At 40.6% G+C, this 12,324-nt stretch overlaps 1 long non-coding RNA gene across 1 annotated transcript; it reads right to left on the bottom strand.

Moving 5' to 3' along the window:
* Nucleotides 1–946: 946 nt before the first annotated feature.
* Nucleotides 947–8,343, bottom strand: LOC146550611 (uncharacterized). Its single transcript, XR_014890174.1, has 4 exons — nt 8,284–8,343; nt 7,971–8,205; nt 1,101–1,159; nt 947–1,022 (listed from the first exon to the last, which is right to left on the bottom strand). It is a non-coding gene; the product is annotated as an uncharacterized LOC146550611 (long non-coding RNA).
* Between the last annotated feature and the right edge of the window lie 3,981 nt (nt 8,344–12,324).

The raw sequence follows: 12,324 nt of genomic DNA on the forward strand, positions 1-12,324 counted from the left end.
CCATTCAAATGCATGTAACAGTGAGAAACGCATTGTCTTGGCGAAATAAAGCGTTTTTGAACAACTTCATATAAAAATCGCTGTAACTTTTGATAGAAGACTCAGACAAACATGTTTATGGCTTTATCTTATAGAACTCAATATCCCCGTGCTGGGCAAACAGGTTTTGCAGCCGTTTGAGCTAAGATTTTAAAATTATTCACATAATGAAAACCTATACTTTGTTTCAGGCGAGTTTCCCATTCAAATGCATGTAACAGTGAGAAACGCATTGTCTTGGCGAAATAAAGCGTTTTTGAACAACTTCATATAAATCGCTGTAACTTTTGATAGAAGACTCAGACAAACATGTTTATGGCTTTATCTTATAGAACTCAATATCCCCGTGCTGGGCTAACAGAACAGGTTTTGCAGCCGTTTGAGCTAAGATTTTAAAATTATTCACATAATGAAAACCTATACTTTGTTTCAGGCGAGTTTCCCATTCAAATGCATGTAACAGTGAGAAACGCATTGTCTTGGCGAAATAAAGCGTTTTTGAACAACTTCATATAAATCGCTGTAACTTTTGATAGAAGACTCAGACAAACATGTTTATGGCTTTATCTTATAGAACTCAATATCCCCGTGCTGGGCAAACAGGTTTTGCAGCCGTTTGAGCTAAGATTTTAAAATTATTCACATAATGAAAACCTATACTTTGTTTCAGGCGAGTTTCCCATTCAAATGCATGTAACAGTGAGAAACGCATTGTCTTGGCGAAATAAAGCGTTTTTGAACAACTTCATATAAATCGCTGTAACTTTTGATAGAAGACTCAGACAAACATGTTTATGGCTTTATCTTATAGAACTCAATATCCCCGTGCTGGGCAAACAGAACAGGTTTTGCAGCCGTTTGAGCTAAGATTTTAAAATTATTCACATAATGAAAACCTATACTTTGTGTAACTCCGAAATGACAACACAGGCACGGCTTCTTCAAGACGGGCGCTTCGCTGCATTTATTGAACGCCGTGAAAACTACAAACATAAAACACAAAGACTTTAAGCGCTTCAGTCTATCAAAATTAACACTTGTGCTTTAACAACGAAAATTACCTCGTGGCCGCCTGCCACTTCGGAGGTCCTAGAAGAATAGCTTTACAGTCTTGTGCATTCTAAATTAAAACATAAAATAATTAGAACACCATACATTACAAATTTTTACAATATTACAATACATTTATGGCAAATGACAAATACCTTGTACCGCTGGTAGACTAACCAGGCCTTTGCAGATAGCTCGCTGGACTCCTTAGCGTGATTATTAAACGTGGGCTCACAGCCTATACTATCACGCCCAAACCTCGCGATAATAGCGGTGTAACAAAACTTGTTCTTTCTGACAAGATAAACACACCCTTACAACATTGGCCACAGAAACGTACAAGCAAGAACATTTTAACTGCTGGAACCATCTATTAAACTTCTTTATACATAAGCCATTTCTGTGACACTTACACTCCCACCAAAATCACTCATTGTTTGCAATGTGATTTTCTAATGAGTGTCAACATTAGAGTCTGGTTCACCTTGCATGTCAGTCTCCAGTAAAGTCACTACCTTGTGAACAGGTCTTTCCAGATATATCAGCCTTGTCCGTGGTTTCCCCCTGTCAAAAGTAGTTTCACTGGTCTTGAGCTTCACCTTTCGAACCTTGCCATCTGAGCTCTCTATAGCCTCTACTATTAGAGCAAGTTTCCATTTACATCTTGGAGCATTATCATCCTGCAGTATCACAATGTCATTTACTCGCAGGTTTCGTGAGACGTTCTGCCACTTCTGTCGCCGCTGGAGATTTAACAGATACTCTCGCCTCCACCTTTGCCAAAACTCATTTGCCAGAAATTGCACTCTTTTCCATCTTTTGTTCAAGTACAAATCCTCTCTGCAAAACTCTCCTGGAGGTGGAAGAATAACCGAAGATTTCATCGTTAATATGTGATTGGGAGTTAGTGGCTCTGGTCCCAAGGGATCATTGAGATACTCAACACTTAAAGGTCTGCTGTTAATGATGGCCATTGTCTCGTAAAGCAGTGTTCTTAGACTAGCTGTATCGAGTCTGTTTGAGAACTTGTCCAGCATCGCTGTCAGTACACTTCGTACTGTCCGAATTTGACGTTCCCAGACGCCCCCCATGTGGCTAGCTGCCGGAACGTTCACCACAAATTCACAACCCATAGCTCTTTGTGGTCCTTGATCCATATCCTTCATTAACTCCAAAAGTTCTCTTTTGGCGCCCATAAAGTTTGTCCCTTGGTCGCATCTTAATTGCCGGACAGGACCTCTTATGGCTATCAGAACTCGAAGAGCGTTCATGAAGGCATCTGTCGATAAGTCATCTAGTGTTTCAATGTGCACAGCTCGTGAACATAAACACGTGAACAGTAGTCCATACCTTTTGACTTCCTTTCTTCCTTCCTTTACCATGAATGGCCCGAAACAGTCGACGCCACAATACGTGAAAGGAGGTGCTGTTTCTGTTCTCACTTCTGGCAAATCTGACATCTGTTGGACATTTGTAGCCTTTCTGTATCTTCTGCACTTAACACAATGGTAAATGTGTGAAGAAACAACACTCCCACATCCTAAAATCCATATCCCATTTGCCCGCAATTCATTTATTGTCATCCCTCTTCCCTGGTGATGTACACCTTCATGGTAGTGTTTGACGAGGAGGGCTGACACATGGGACTCCTTGGGGAGAATTGCAGGATGTTTTACATCATAGTGTAAAGTTGATTGAGATAATCTTCCTCCTACCCTGAGAACATCCGACTTGTCCAAAAAGGCATTCAACTGCCTTAGTCTGCTGCGCTTGTGCAGAGAATTTTCTCCTTGAGATCTGATCTTCTGTATTTCCTCAGTAAAGATGTCTCTTTGCACTAGCTTGATGATGAATAATTCTGTGTCTTTTCTTTCTTCAAGATCTGTCACTTTGTTCGTTCTTCGTTGAACACCCTTGTACTCTTTGATGAATCGCCTGAGCCTGGCAATGGCCTTGATAGCTCTCGACCAACTGGAGAACTTCTTTAAACGCTCTAGCACTGGGTTTGCTTCCTTCGAATGTACAGTGTGCGTATAGCCTTTACGGACTTCCGGATCCATTTCTTCAACCTCTCCGACCATTTCCTCTTTGACTGGAAGCTCTTGTTTCCAAAGAAAATCGGGACCTTTCAACCAGTTTGAATCTTTCAGCTGAGTAGCATTTAAACCTCTTGAGGCCTGATCAGCTGGATTTTCCTCTGAGCTGACGTGCTGCCATTTCCCAGGACTTGTGCTTTGTCTTATTCGTTGAATTCGATTGGCGACAAATGTGTGAAATCTTTTAGCATCATTATTTATGTATGCTAATACGACTTGTGAATCTGTCCAATAATATTCCTGTAGATTTTGGATGTCTAGTTCTCGTTTGATCACATCTGCAATGCGAACTGAAGTCACGGCCGATGACAGTTCGAGCCTTGGGATGGTTGTTTGCTTAATGGGCGTTACTCTTGCCTTGCCCATGACGAGTGCACAACTGACCTGTCCTTCTCTACCTTTCGCTCTGAGATATGAACATGCGCCATAACCACTGAGGCTTGCATCCGAGAAACTGTGCAATTCGTACTGCACAATGTCCGCATCTTGCGAGTAGCTTCGTGGGATCTTCAGAGCTGCCAACTTGGGCAGGTCTCGCAACCATGCTTCCCATTGTGGTAGAATGTGATCTGGGAGATCCTCGTCCCAATTAACTTTGTCCTTGCACAACGTTTGGAGTATCTGCTTTCCAATTAATATGAATGGGGCAACGAACCCAAGGGGATCAAAGACTGAAGCAACAATCGAGAGCACCCCTCTCCTTGTCAATGGGTTGTCTTTAACTTGGACTCTGAATTGGAATTCATCTGCCTCTATGCACCATTGCACTCCAAGTGCACGTTCAATGTGGAGTTCTCCAAGAGCCATGTCCTGGTCTTTGGCTTTAGCTTGTTCCTCTTGGGGAATAGCTGCAAGCACTTCTTTGTCGTTTGACACAAACTTATGCAGATGTAGGTTGCCTGTTTTACAAAGTGCCCTTGACTCGTTTACCAACTGTATGGCTTCGACTGTTGATGTCACACTAGCGAGTCCGTCATCGACGTAAAAACCTCTTTGGATGAACTCAATAGTCTTTTCGCTGAATCTGTCTCTACCTTGAGAAGCAATATGTTTGAGTCCGAAATTGCAGCATCCGGGAGATGAAGCTGCTCCAAAAAGATGCACTCTCATCCTGTACACTGAAGGCTCAGAGTTTAAATCGCCTTTGTCCCACCAAAGAAACCTCAAATAGTCTTGATGCTCCTTGATGACGTGGAATTGGTGGAACATCCTCTCCACGTCACACATGATGGCGATGGGGCCCTTTCTGAATCGACATAACACTCCAATCAGTGCGTTGGTAAGATCTGGTCCAGTCAGAAGGTGATCGTTAAGAGATGTCCCCTGGAAACGGGCCGAACAATCAAAAACCACACGTATCTTCTCAGGTTTGTGGGGGTGGTATACTCCATGGTGTGGTATATACCATGCTGCCTCCTTATCCAGTTCTTGCTCTGGGACCTTCTCTGCGTCTCCACGGGTTATGATGTCGTCCATGAACTTGACGTAATCCTCATAGTATTTCTCATCTCTTCTGAGCCGACGTTCCAACGACGACAGTCTATGCTCAGCACATTGTTTGTTGTTTGGAAGATTCGGGTCGTCGGTTTTGAGTGGCAATGGGAGTTCATAGTGACCGTTTTCCTTTTGCCTTATGCCTTTAGTCACCTTTGACATGAACAAAATGTCTTCCTGAGAGACTGGATTGTCATCTGTTTCATGCTCAGAGAAATCAGATCCCAAAGCCTTTATTACATCAGCTGGACCCACTTCCTTCACTTGAGTTCTGCATACAAAATGCACTTCTTGCCTGAGTTCAACTGCTTGTTGTACTGCAGGAGTAACTTCTCGAACAATGATTCTGTGGCTTATGCCAATATCATCATTGTGATTTTGAACTTGAGACGTACAACCAACTATGCTCCAGCCGAGATCAGTTAGCTGTGCGTAAGGCTGATTCTCCTCACCTGCAATGACTTCCCGTGGAAGAAGGGCTTGCTGACAGTTATAGCCGAGAAGCAGACCAACTTCGCATTCAAGCATTGGAGGTAACCTATCTGCCAGCCTTTCGAGGTGAGGCCAATTCAAAGCAGTTTCAGACGTCGGGATGTGTGATCTGTTCACAGGGATGAATTCTCTTGTATAGACCGGTGGCAATGTAATTCTCTTTTCCTGCTTGTAGCCTCTAACTTGAAGATTTACCAGTTTCTCACATGGTATGACTGTTGACTTGGCGGACATGGTCGATAGTCTTAGATGAGCCTTACTCTTATCTGTGTCGAGACCCTGGGCTACTTCATCCAAGATAAAGGATGTATCGCTCTGAGAATCGAGGAGGGCATACACTAGAACTTCTCTGTCTGGGTGATTTTTTGATGAAACCCAGACAGGTAGAATGGAGGATGTCAGTGTGCTCGAAGTTACTTGAGTTACTCTATTAGAGATTGCGGTTGCTGGTTCATCTCCTTCGTCCTTGTCTCGAGAGTTATCATTCGGTGCAGGCATTATCCTTTTACGCTCCACAAACTTGTCATCATGTAGACACGTGGGATGCTTCTTCTGGCATTTCTCACACGTATTCCTTTTATCACACTTTTTAGAATGATGTCCCCCCTTCAAACATCCAAAACACAGCCTTTCTGCTTGTACAAACTTGATACGATCCTGGACTGATTTTTCCATGAATTTGAAGCATTTATCCAGTGTGTGACCATTTCTTTTGCAGTAAAGGCAGGTCATGGGATTTATGTGACTTGAGGTGGTTAAGTGACTTGAAGTTGCGGTTAATGTTTTAGCTTGAACGACTTGGCTGCGTGAGTGTTTGGGTTTACTGATTTCCAAACCCTTGAGTGCTTGCATTGAAGCTATGGGGTCACATGCTAGGTCTGCTTCAGTGGATACAAAGTCCGTAAACATGTGAAATGATGGATATTCTCCATTAAGGGTTTTTCTTATTTTCATCGCTGCGCGATTCCATCTTGTTGTCAACCAGTCAGGAAGTTTCAGCAAGAGTTTCTGAATTTCCATACAGTCATTGAGAACCTCTAATGTCTTTATGTGTGACATCGCAGCTTCACAACTTCTAAGGAAGTCGGCAAACTCTCTCAACTCACTTCCATCCTTGGAGCTTATTTTAGGCCAACTGTGAAGTTTGTCTCTGAAGCATTTTCCTATAGTGAACAGATCTCCAAAGCGCCTTTCCAGCACTTCCCAAGCTGCATCATACGCTTCATCTGTGCCCACTAGGAGAAATCCTTCAACCACTCTCTTTGCGGGTCCACCAAGGTACTTCCTGAGATAATAGAGTCTTTCGTTCTTTGGAATGTTTTTTCTTTCAATCAAGGTCTCAAATGACAACTGCCAGTCCTTGAACTTTAAAGGGTCACCAGTGAACAGTGCAGGTTCCGGAGTTGGAAGACGATTAGCACTTATTGCGTCTGCTAGTATGCCGACTAGATCCAAGTTTGGCTGTGGATGAGTTGCTGAAGCGGCAGCTTGTGTTGCTTTAGGGATAAATGGCGGACTTGATGCGTTTCCTGCTTGGCCTGTGGTGCCCTTAGGTTGCACACCAGGGTTTTGTTGGGCTTGGTTTATGACTGTGGGAGTATGTGGAACAAATGCAGGGTTTGTGGCATTATGGGCTTGGATTGTATTTGGAGCTTGAGAGGGAACTTGTGGTGGAGCAGGGATTGCTGAGGTTTCGCTCTCAGTTTTGATACTGCGCACTAAACTACGACTTTCTGAAATACTTTCAGCTTCTGCATAAACCTTTACTTTAGCTCTTGCAGCATTAAATTTTTTAACCTCTTCCAAGCGTTCAATCTTTCTGCGCTGCTCCTCCATTGTTTGTTGCCTTTCCAAGTTTTCAAGTTCCAACCTTTTTAGTTCAGCTGCTTCCCTTTCTTGATCCTCCATTACTGCTAATATTTCCTGACACGCAGCTGCCTCAGCCTCTGCTTCTATTCTTTTAATTGTTTGTGAGTATGACTGGCTTGAACCACTTTTAGACCTTCGTGATTTTGACCTTGATTTAGTACTTTCAGATCCTAAGCATGATCCAACGTCTGGCCATGGCTCTTCATCACCATCTGCAAGGTCTCCTTGTAAGTGTTTTTCAGCTCTTCTGACAATGAACAAGGAAAGTGACGTACATGCATCCACTTTGCGTCTTTCATCTGCATCAGGAGTTTGCGTTTGCCGTATTTGTTCATAAATGGTTTGTACATCTTTGCAGGCAACATTTACATTGTTGATGAGCTCATTCAATTCACTCTCGGAAACTTCATTTCTTAATATTACTTTGCTCAATCTTGCTTCATATCTCCATTTTTCAAAAACAACAGCATATCTGTGTTGGAGGCCTTTGAGTTTCTTCTCTTGAAGCTCTTTACCCTTTTCTGTTAGTGTTCTTACTCTTTCACTTTTACGAACAGTCTGTAGTTCTGTAATTTGTTCATCATCATTTTCTTCCACTTCGGTAAGTGATACAGCATGGTGCTCTTCGAGATCTTTGTCAACCATCTCGGGAGTCTAGTTAAATGTCATTAAGCGCACTGTGTTCAGATTTCAAATACTGTATACTTTAAGTGCACCTTTTCTTAAAGGACCTTGTAAACGTCACTCAAACTTTGACCTTAAGCAAGCACACAGAACTATTCACCAAACTACAAAGCATCACCTTGAAGTACAGTAGAAATAAATAAACTTTGACAAATGTATTATAGAAACTTATTGTGGCTCTTTAAACTTGACTTAAACCACTATTATTCTACATTTAACACTGTCCCTTATTAATTTCCACCTTACTCCAGTTGTACAACGTTGTTGCCGCTGTGCTTGGCTGCTTGAGAACGGTGAGCTTATGCAATGGCGCCCTCTTGTGTCGCTCCAGTTCACCGTCGCTCTCTGCAGCTGCCGTCTTCGTAATTAGCTTCTCACCGGCGCTGGCTAGGGCGAGTTTTCACTGTAACTCCGAAATGACAACACAGGCACGGCTTCTTCAAGACGGGCGCTTCGCTGCATTTATTGAACGCCGTGAAAACTACAAACATAAAACACAAAGACTTTAAGCGCTTCAGTCTATCAAAATTAACACTTGTGCTTTAACAACGAAAATTACCTCGTGGCCGCCTGCCACTTCGGAGGTCCTAGAAGAATAGCTTTACAGTCTTGTGCATTCTAAATTAAAACATAAAATAATTAGAACACCATACATTACAAATTTTTACAATATTACAATACATTTATGGCAAATGACAAATACCTTGTACCGCTGGTAGACTAACCAGGCCTTTGCAGATAGCTCGCTGGACTCCTTAGCGTGATTATTAAACGTGGGCTCACAGCCTATACTATCACGCCCAAACCTCGCGATAATAGCGGTGTAACAAAACTTGTTCTTTCTGACAAGATAAACACACCCTTACAACATTGGCCACAGAAACGTACAAGCAAGAACATTTTAACTGCTGGAACCATCTATTAAACTTCTTTATACATAAGCCATTTCTGTGACACTTACACTTTGTTTCAGGCGAGTTTCCCATTCAAATGCATGTAACAGTGAGAAACGCATTGTCTTGGCGAAATAAAGCGTTTTTGAACAACTTCATATAAATCGCTGTAACTTTTGATAGAAGACTCAGACAAACATGTTTATGGCTTTATCTTATAGAACTCAATATCCCCGTGCTGGGCAAACAGGTTTTGCAGCCGTTTGAGCTAAGATTTTAAAATTATTCACATAATGAAAACCTATACTTTGTTTCAGGCGAGTTTCCCATTCAAATGCATGTAACAGTGAGAAACGCATTGTCTTGGCGAAATAAAGCGTTTTTGAACAACTTCATATAAATCGCTGTAACTTTTGATAGAAGACTCAGACAAACATGTTTATGGCTTTATCTTATAGAACTCAATATCCCCGTGCTGGGCAAACAGGTTTTGCAGCCGTTTGAGCTAAGATTTTAAAATTATTCACATAATGAAAACCTATACTTTGTTTCAGGCGAGTTTCCCATTCAAATGCATGTAACAGTGAGAAACGCATTGTCTTGGCGAAATAAAGCGTTTTTGAACAACTTCATATAAATCGCTGTAACTTTTGATAGAAGACTCAGACAAACATGTTTATGGCTTTATCTTATAGAACTCAATATCCCCGTGCTGGGCAAACAGAACAGGTTTTGCAGCCGTTTGAGCTAAGATTTTAAAATTATTCACATAATGAAAACCTATACTTTGTTTCAGGCGAGTTTCCCATTCAAATGCATGTAACAGTGAGAAACGCATTGTCTTGGCGAAATAAAGCGTTTTTGAACAACTTCATATAAATCGCTGTAACTTTTGATAGAAGACTCAGACAAACATGTTTATGGCTTTATCTTATAGAACTCAATATCCCCGTGCTGGGCAAACAGGTTTTGCAGCCGTTTGAGCTAAGATTTTAAAATTATTCACATAATGAAAACCTATACTTTGTTTCAGGCGAGTTTCCCATTCAAATGCATGTAACAGTGAGAAACGCATTGTCTTGGCGAAATAAAGCGTTTTTGAACAACTTCATATAAATCGCTGTAACTTTTGATAGAAGACTCAGACAAACATGTTTATGGCTTTATCTTATAGAACTCAATATCCCCGTGCTGGGCAAACAGAACAGGTTTTGCAGCCGTTTGAGCTAAGATTTTAAAATTATTCACATAATGAAAACCTATACTTTGTTTCAGGCGAGTTTCCCATTCAAATGCATGTAACAGTGAGAAACGCATTGTCTTGGCGAAATAAAGCGTTTTTGAACAACTTCATATAAATCGCTGTAACTTTTGATAGAAGACTCAGACAAACATGTTTATGGCTTTATCTTATAGAACTCAATATCCCCGTGCTGGGCAAACAGAACAGGTTTTGCAGCCGTTTGAGCTAAGATTTTAAAATTATTCACATAATGAAAACCTATACTTTGTTTCAGGCGAGTTTCCCATTCAAATGCATGTAACAGTGAGAAACGCATTGTCTTGGCGAAATAAAGCGTTTTTGAACAACTTCATATAAATCGCTGTAACTTTTGATAGAAGACTCAGACAAACATGTTTATGGCTTTATCTTATAGAACTCAATATCCCCGTGCTGGGCAAACAGGTTTTGCAGCCGTTTGAGCTAAGATTTTAAAATTATTCACATAATGAAAACCTATACTTTGTTTCAGGCGAGTTTCCCATTCAAATGCATGTAACAGTGAGAAACGCATTGTCTTGGCGAAATAAAGCGTTTTTGAACAACTTCATATAAATCGCTGTAACTTTTGATAGAAGACTCAGACAAACATGTTTATGGCTTTATCTTATAGAACTCAATATCCCCGTGCTGGGCAAACAGAACAGGTTTTGCAGCCGTTTGAGCTAAGATTTTAAAATTATTCACATAATGAAAACCTATACTTTGTTTCAGGCGAGTTTCCCATTCAAATGCATGTAACAGTGAGAAACGCATTGTCTTGGCGAAATAAAGCGTTTTTGAACAACTTCATATAAATCGCTGTAACTTTTGATAGAAGACTCAGACAAACATGTTTATGGCTTTATCTTATAGAACTCAATATCCCCGTGCTGGGCTAACAGAACAGGTTTTGCAGCCGTTTGAGCTAAGATTTTAAAATTATTCACATAATGAAAACCTATACTTTGTTTCAGGCGAGTTTCCCATTCAAATGCATGTAACAGTGAGAAACGCATTGTCTTGGCGAAATAAAGCGTTTTTGAACAACTTCATATAAATCGCTGTAACTTTTGATAGAAGACTCAGACAAACATGTTTATGGCTTTATCTTATAGAACTCAATATCCCCGTGCTGGGCAAACAGGTTTTGCAGCCGTTTGAGCTAAGATTTTAAAATTATTCACATAATGAAAACCTATACTTTGTTTCAGGCGAGTTTCCCATTCAAATGCATGTAACAGTGAGAAACGCATTGTCTTGGCGAAATAAAGCGTTTTTGAACAACTTCATATAAATCGCTGTAACTTTTGATAGAAGACTCAGACAAACATGTTTATGGCTTTATCTTATAGAACTCAATATCCCCGTGCTGGGCAAACAGGTTTTGCAGCCGTTTGAGCTAAGATTTTAAAATTATTCACATAATGAAAACCTATACTTTGTTTCAGGCGAGTTTCCCATTCAAATGCATGTAACAGTGAGAAACGCATTGTCTTGGCGAAATAAAGCGTTTTTGAACAACTTCATATAAATCGCTGTAACTTTTGATAGAAGACTCAGACAAACATGTTTATGGCTTTATCTTATAGAACTCAATATCCCCGTGCTGGGCAAACAGAACAGGTTTTGCAGCCGTTTGAGCTAAGATTTTAAAATTATTCACATAATGAAAACCTATACTTTGTTTCAGGCGAGTTTCCCATTCAAATGCATGTAACAGTGAGAAACGCATTGTCTTGGCGAAATAAAGCGTTTTTGAACAACTTCATATAAATCGCTGTAACTTTTGATAGAAGACTCAGACAAACATGTTTATGGCTTTATCTTATAGAACTCAATATCCCCGTGCTGGGCAAACAGGTTTTGCAGCCGTTTGAGCTAAGATTTTAAAATTATTCACATAATGAAAACCTATACTTTGTTTCAGGCGAGTTTCCCATTCAAATGCATGTAACAGTGAGAAACGCATTGTCTTGGCGAAATAAAGCGTTTTTGAACAACTTCATATAAATCGCTGTAACTTTTGATAGAAGACTCAGACAAACATGTTTATGGCTTTATCTTATAGAACTCAATATCCCCGTGCTGGGCAAACAGAACAGGTTTTGCAGCCGTTTGAGCTAAGATTTTAAAATTATTCACATAATGAAAACCTATACTTTGTTTCAGGCGAGTTTCCCATTCCAATGCATGTAACAGTGAGAAACGCATTGTCTTGGCGAAATAAAGCGTTTTTGAACAACTTCATATAAATCGCTGTAACTTTTGATAGAAGACTCAGACAAACATGTTTATGGCTTTATCTTATAGAACTCAATATCCCCGTGCTGGGCAAACAGAACAGGTTTTGCAGCCGTTTGAGCTAAGATTTTAAAATTATTCACATAATGAAAACCTATACTTTGTCTCAGGCGAGTTTCCCATTCAAATGCATGTAACAGTG

The sequence above is a fragment of the Mchenga conophoros genome, linkage group LG20, assembly GCF_057382185.1.
Source record: "Mchenga conophoros isolate Kocher_MC1m ecotype Shallow Benthic linkage group LG20, M_conophoros_male_GT1.1, whole genome shotgun sequence".
NCBI classification, from domain to species: domain Eukaryota; kingdom Metazoa; phylum Chordata; class Actinopteri; order Cichliformes; family Cichlidae; genus Mchenga; species Mchenga conophoros.